The 8,242-nt window shown below is 32.5% G+C and overlaps 1 protein-coding gene across 1 annotated transcript in view; it reads right to left on the bottom strand.

Moving 5' to 3' along the window:
• LOC106464903 (PHD finger protein 12-like) overlaps positions 1–8,242 on the bottom strand; it is a 94,914-nt gene that overhangs the window by 49,493 nt on the left and 37,179 nt on the right. The window lies entirely within an intron of this gene.

The following is an 8,242-nucleotide window of genomic DNA, read 5'->3' as shown; positions in this document are numbered from 1 at the left end:
CTCCAGCCATTATTAGTCTCAAAGTGGGTTCCTTGTCATCGAAAACGAAAATGGTATAAGTATGTTGACATATATTTACAAATGTGAGTTGTTTTCTGCACGGTAAGTTTATATACTGTAATAGCTTATGGATCTTAACAAAAAATAAAAATCCTTCCAACCAACCTATCAAACTTTAAAAATACTTAAAAACTTAAAAGACCCAGAGATATAATTCAAATTTCATATTGTGAAATTCAATTTACTTAAACTAGAAACAGTTGAAATTCACCGATAAATACCGAAAAACCTGAATAACTTTTTTGTGGCTAATCATTTCTCCAAAAGGTACGAACAAGATATGTAATGATATTTAAATATCATTTAATTTCCATTTCCAGGCCTGAAGATCCTTTCTTTGACCTTCAGCAACCCTGCATCTGTGAACAACTTGATGGTTTTGATCTTGTTGACATTAGAACTAGTTTCAGTTCTCTAATAAATGTCTAGCAATGCTACCTTTAAACTGAAATGCTTCTTGATTCAAATGAAAAGACACCTGGTGGTAGAACCTACGAATCCCTGCAGGTAAACAGTAATAATGTGTGTGTGTTACTAAGAACACTTCAAGGCTAGAATGATTTCTTTAAATTTGAAGAAATATTGTGTTTATGTTGGCTCAAAAAACACCTAATAATTTTAATTCTAGGATGTACTTGTTTATGCAGTTTAACCCTCTAGATATGGGTAGGTAAAAGAGCACATGTCACGACATTTTTACAGTTACATTTAAAAGTTAATTAAACTATTTTATTATTAATATATACAAATAAACTTGGCTCAAAAATGTAGTTAACAAAACAAAATTTAATTGTATATAAGTTTTAATTTCTAATTTCAAAAATAATATATTTAAGTAAATTCTCCTTCTCTGATTTCTGTGTATTTCAAAAAAAAAATTGATATCTGTTCACTCGACCTTGCCTATTTTCTATTTTTTAATAACATCTCTATGATGTCCCAAATTTAATGCAAATTACTCATTATGGTACAGATATTAGTAAAACACACACTGCTTTTAATATTCTTCATTTCCAGAGATATAAACCAGAAGTCAAACCCACATGCTTTACCCTCCTATCACAAACTCTCTCACAAGTTGCCAATGTTATATAATAATTGTCTCTGACATTTGCTATTATATCATTTATAGTCAAAAGAAAAACAGTTTTAATTTATTGAATGATATAATGCTACTTTGTTCTCAGTACAGATTTGTAGATATTTTGCCTACAGATTCAAAGTTGCTACAACCAAGTTCAGATTGAGCAGCTCAGGGAATTATTTTATGGCACTTGTATATTATTTAGGAAGTCAGTTAAATTATAATAGATACAGGACACTGTTTTACTTTGTATGTTATTATTTTACTTTCTCAAGTGCATCTTTCAAATAAATAAAAATTATTTTAGTTGCAAATAATATTGTTACAAGGAATTAGGGTTAAGTTTTATGAGAGAACCAACAGCAAAAAACTAATGAACCAAGTGTAAGTACTAAATTTATTGCTTTTTTATGTATAATTCTTATGTCTTACTCAAATGCAAAAATCAAAAATATATTAGGTTAGATAATGTAAAAAAATAATAAAATATTTCTCAACGAGATACGCTCATGACTAGCACGTTACTCATTCAATATCATAACTTGAGCTATGTCCATTTGCCATATGATTTACAGCTTGTATCACATCATTATAAGTTAAGACACGGTTCAAAGAGCAATAAAATTAAATAAAAACAGATGTCAACTGTTATAAGTCTCAAGCTGTTCAGGATGAATAATTGTAATTTTCTATTTCAATCTGCAGTCATTCTAGAAGGAAAGAAAAGGGTAATTTAGATTTACTTTATATCTTTTGTGGTCCTTACAAGGTTTGTCAAATTGACTGAGTCCATACAGCATCAGGGTAGAGAAAGTAACAGATAAGATATATAAAGTTTTACTGAAGAAAAACAAAAAACTTTTGTTATTCATTTAGAAAGTTCTAGAGGTTATGCAAATAAAATATGAAACTGTAAGATTAAACGGTAATTTTAATCTTACATGAAAATCACTTTGCACTAAGACTAGTCAGAGTCTGAATCACACTCTTAACTCCTTATATTCACAAACAAATCTTCAAGAAAAAAAAAAAAAAATTTCATGAAGTTACACTTTACTACATTAAAAGTTATAGTATGTATATTTTCATGGTTACCTGGTTGTTACAACATCGTTAAATATGACCAAGCCAGTACAGAGAGAGCTAAAAGCTCCCTCCCACTGAAAACAGCAGTAGTCAATTTTTTTACTAAAAGTTGCAAAATTTCATGAAGTTACACTTTACTACATTAAAAGTTATAGTATGTATATTTTCATAGTTACCTAGTTGTTACAAGATCGATCAAAATGACCAAGCCAGTACAGTGAGAGCTAAAAGCTCCCTCCCTCCCTTATACTGAAAACAGCAGTAGTCAATTTTTTTTTTGTTAGTGACACAATGTCTTGCTTACAGTAAGATCAAGCTCTAGGAAAACATCTCTTAACCTTTTGTACCTGCTCCTGTCCTACAAATAAACACAGATAGGCCTATACAGAAAATTATTAACTTTTCACACTGTTTTTGTTTACTTAAGAGGTATTACAAATGTGCTTTGGTTTCAGGGTTGTTAACTTGGTATACTGTCAAATGCACATTTATTAATAAATACTTAGAACCCAGTACTTTCTAAATTGCATGTAGTTTAAAAATATAAAAAATTGCATGATTTCGAGGTCCATTTTGCATGTGCTGATGGTTCATATTCAGACCATGGTCTGCTGATGGAATACCACACCTGATTTAAATTATGGCATTGTGTACAAAGTTTTTACTGCTTAGTTATAAAACCAAATCTAGTTTAACCCTTTCCATTTGGGCTAGAGCTCATGTCATGACATTTTGTAGACTTACATTCACAATTGTATTAAATTACTGTTTTATGAACGTATGTCTATAAAGTTGAAATCATTATTATTTAATTTCTCAGTTTAAAAGTAAATATTAAAAAAATTGCTAACTATCAATTGTTGTGTGCGTCACGTAGTACATCATATTCCAAATTTGCTTAGATGTTATTGTGGGTAGCAGAAAATGTAAAGTCTACAGTTTTTAACAAATAAGAAACTCAAATTACCAATACTGACAAGCTAGTATATAAAACAAGAACCTCCTACCTTTACTATTTGCTAAGATATCATTATACTTAGCAAACCCACCACAGTGGCTCTGCCCACTTCTTCCTCTTTTGAAAATACTTGTTTACCTACACCATTTCTCTTAAGTACATGGTTATAACCAATTGAAATTGTTCATTTTGAACTATGCAACCATGTCAGTCTTCCTAAAGTATTCACATGGGTTTGAAGGTAATATGCTGATCAGAAATGAAATTTTGTAGACCCAAATACAGCTTTGTTAGGAAGCCTGATAAATTACAGTGGAATTTCGTCATGTCAATAGAGTAATTTATAAGTTTTTATATCCTTCACGTGTGAAATTCAATTAGGCTTAGCAAGTATAAAGCACAAGTACATAAAAACTTTGTAACATCGTAAACAGTAGAGATCATTGGTTTCCATATTTATTTTTTATGTACTGTTCAATGTTTTAAGAAAAATACTGAAATTTAAGAATTTATTTGTAAATAGTAATAATAATAATAATATATATACATATGTAATGTATGGTGATAGAAATGTTACTGTATTTTACAAAACACGGGTATGCTGGTACTAAGACTAAGAAGGGTAAGACATTTGTACTTTGTAAAGTCCAGTTTTATGCTATTTGATACGGTAGCATGAACTGCACGTGCACTGTGTGACTTACAACTTGTGTGGAAGAAGTTAATATTTTCCTAAACTGAAAATGTATTTCCGATAGATACTTACCTCCTCTTACAAAATAGCTTTTCTTGATTAGTACTGCCCTCTATCAGCACAAATTTCAATGCTCACCACTAGCCTTCCACCTCCAGCTTCTCCATATCCATGTGTAAATGATTATGTAGCACCTCTCTGCCAATAGAAGCATGACACAACCCTTATCGTAACCAGCACCCTCTCCACATTTGGTTATAGTACTTACACCAAATATCACTGGAAATTGGGAGACTGAGTAGGAAATATGAGAGGATGTAAGGTATTATATCGCAAGTTAACAAATTAGCTAGAATCCCACACAGAACTGGTGAAGGGATGGTGAAAAAAATGGTCCCCCTTTAGGAAGTGCCCAAAGAGAGACCAAAAGGTGTGGAATCAAAAAAGAAAATATTACACTTGAGCATGAGACTGCACCACATCTTATCCCGGTATACTCTTCACTCTTTTATGGCTGTGTTGCAAACATAAAAGGTAGGAAAACATGAAGGAATCCCATAATACATATTATTTATTTATGGAACCCTTGGGAGTCGACAAACCATAGTGATAGTTCGACCTCATCCAACACCAGGTGGCATCTGGAATTGTACATTAGGTCCACAATAGGAAGAGTTGCAATGCCGCAGAGCATGAGAGATGGGCAGCAATCCCTGTCTGCTTTACTCATGATTGTCCATCTCTACAGTGTGAGTAATCTAATCCTGCGACATAGATAACAATTGAACGAAGACACACAACCAACAGCTGATAGCATAATGTGAAACAAAGGCATGAGGTGTAGACCACATACCGATGACCTCCAAAGGAAGATGGAAATGGGCATCCAAAGACATTTTAAGATGATGGATTTGATGAGAAGATACCCTATAAAAAGGCAACACTGCTCAGGCAAGAGTTTAATTAACTGCTGAATCTAACCTGTGAAGTAATGGGGGAAGAGGTACTGGAACATGGAAGGATTCCATGGAATAAAGAAATGGTTATGGGAAACATGGAAAGGAGCAGTGTGAGTGAGATATCATCCAAGGGTACAGACTGGACACAGAAGGTGGTCAGGATCCTAACAAGTCATAAATGGAGGATAATGAAATGGGAGAAAAGATGGAATTACCCTCCCTATTAGCAGTAGTTTTGGGTAAAAATGAATGGACAGGGAACAGGAGAACATAGGAACTGTAGAACAACACACGGCAAGCATAAAACTCAAAAATCTCAGAATGCTGCTGCCCACAAGCCAATAATATAAGAAATAGGTAAGTTAAAGTAAGGTGATACAGGGAACACAAAGACAAAGGTTCCAATGGAGGACAAGTGAAAGCATGAAGGACAATACTGAAATTCCAATCTGGGAGATACGTAGGGCAGGGAGGGTGGGAAAGAAAAAATGAACGAAATAAAAAAGACAACATGGGAAATTGGAAGAAAGAGGCAAACTCATTAAATCTGAACATGCTAGATAGTGCAGCTCGATAGCCAGCAATCAAGAAAATTGATAGACCCTTATCGAAGAGTGAAAAATGCAGTCATCCGCAGTAGGGAAAGTTGTGAAGGATGATATACACAGTAGAGTGACCAGCAGTGGAAAGTATACCATATAAACTGACAAACCACCAAGAAGGAAGGACATACAGAATGGGCAATCAATGAGGCAGCATGCCTGGAAAATCCGGATTATCTAGTGAGGGACCAGATAAAAGCCACACTTGATGCCAGAAGGCAAGAATGGATGGATGAGTGAAGTTGAAAAAAAGGAGTATGGGAGACAATGGCAAAGAAATGGGAGGTGACACTAAAAGTTTGTGCAGAAGCAAAAACCAGGACTGAGCAGGACAAAATGGAGTTACCAGAAGCACAGGACATGGACTGATCTGAATCAATGAAAGGACCCAGGAAAGATGACAAACAGGAGGATATGCATACAGGTAATATCCCTTACCATTTTGACTGAGAGCATCTACAGCTTCTTCCAAAGGATGAGGAATGGGAGACTAAAAATGGGGAAGTTGTACATCAAGATGTGTGGCAAAAGCATCCACATCGAGAAATCCCAATAAGCACACAACTCTCAAAATACCTACAGATTTTTTATGGTAGTTAAGAGGTTGGTCAAATCAACTAACCCCGTATAGAATTAGGGTAGAAAAAAGCATAGATAAAATATAGTTTTTCTAAAAAAAAAATGTTTGATAGTTATTTAGAAGGTTATAGGGATTATGAAAATGAAATTTGACAATTTAGAGATGCAGAGAAGTATGTTTAATGTCAAAATCAAAATTAATTTGCATGTTAGATACTCAAAATTCCAAAATAAAATAAAAAAATCATGAGCAAATTATTAACCCTATAAGACCCGGGAACCTTTTTAAAATTCCTTTCTGCTTTGACACTGAGTTAAATTCAAAATTTAATTAAACCACATTACTATCAATGTATTTCAATGAAATTATTATTATCAAGTATGTTATCATTCAAAGTTTTATATTATCTAAGTTTATATTACATTTTTTATACAGAAATTCTAAAACAACATTTAAAAACTGCAATTTTTGCTGTCACGTGATCCAGTCGTGGTTACAATTTCTCAACTTTAAGAAGCTGGTACAGAAGAAACTCTCTGTATGTGCACTGTACACACTTCTTTTAAACATCCAAAGTACACCATGCCTTGTTCATTACTGTCTCAAGCATGTTCCAAGAACTTCTCCCACAGGAAACTGGTGTAACTATTTCCTTAGTTTAAGGTCAGCCATGCCCACTTGCAAAGTACAAGCTGTGTTGCTAAGTGACAGTTTTAAGTTGAATGGCATGCTTATAAAATCCTTTCAAACATGCATTTTAAAACACAAATAATACATAATTATTTGAAACATAAATGTAAAATCTAAATGCAATCTAAACATCTTTCAAACTAATACATATAAAGTGAGAAAAAACTGCCAAATGCTACAGCTCTCAACAATGGACTTAGATTAATTTCACCACATTTGAAAACAAATGTATATATGTAGGGTTCCTGTTACAGTTACAACCTTCAAGAGCAAAATCTTCTGTTTCTATTGGGATGATTTGTATACTTTAACTTATTGTCGCATGGATTGCAGAACATAGGCACGTGCAATCCCCATATTGTTTAGGAGAACGTATCTCTGCCTGGAGTTTGAACTATACAGCTCCGCAGGCACCAGTTGATGTACTGGCATAAATAATAAAAGAGAGATAAATGGAAAGGAAAACTTAAAGTTAAAAATAAACAAGAAGTGAAAAGATAAAGATGTGAAATTACACAAAGAAGATATTTGAAGACTATTCTATGAAGAGTTAAGAGTTATGTACATATTTCCATTTGTTAATTTTAAACGTTTCATTGCACTGTATGTTGACGATAAATAGCTAGAGTTTGTGATATATCATAGAAAATGGAAAATAAAATATAAACATTTACTTTAAAAAAGTTTTGATATTCATTTAGGAGGTTCTACAGATTATGATAATGAAATGTGAAAATTGTAAGATAAATAGTATTTTTATATTCAAAATAAAAATCGCAGGTGAACTATTCAGAGAGTGAGTGCAAATAACTACATTAAATAACGAATATTTTATTAGAAATAGCAGAAAATATCAAAATCCAATATTTTATTTTTCTGAAACTATATACTTTTAGAAATGTTCTCATCCAATTTTAATGAATTTCATCCACTAGTTTTATTTTTTAGAACAATATATGACAAGAGTGATGTTACCTTCTAAGAACATTAGTAGCCAGTAGTCATAGGGTTAATTAGAAATCTTTATAATTAATTAAAAAACCCTGATATTTTGTGTACGTTATGTTTACTGATAACCTGTGAATCTGGCTTGAAATTCTTAATTTTCTCCCCTCCCCTCAGGTAAATAAATAATCCAAGAAATGCCATTGTACAACGGCCATTCCTTATAATGAATACCATTGTTTGATATAAAGAAAAACTGATTACATTGCTTGACATTTCTACTCTCAAATTACAATTCTGTATGTCTTAAAGCTAATTCTCTCAAAATAAGGACTGCATTTCAGTCTTGAAACTTTTCCAAAAGATACACAATAAACTTGAGTTGCTTGTAAACATGGATAAATAAGCTTTACTAAGAGATGCATATCTGTTTGAACACAACAATATATAACTAATTGTTGCATCTCTTTAAAACTTATTGTTGTGTTTGAACACAACAATATATAACTAATTGTTGCATCTCTTTAAAACTTATTGTTGTGTTTGAACACAACAATATATAACTAATTTCTTCGTTTAAAAGT

This window comes from Limulus polyphemus, unplaced genomic scaffold, assembly GCF_000517525.1.
Source record: "Limulus polyphemus unplaced genomic scaffold, Limulus_polyphemus-2.1.2 Scaffold1775, whole genome shotgun sequence".
Lineage (NCBI taxonomy): Eukaryota > Metazoa > Arthropoda > Merostomata > Xiphosura > Limulidae > Limulus > Limulus polyphemus.
Note: the sequence above shows the minus strand (reverse complement) of the source record. Positions and strands in the feature narration are given on the sequence as shown.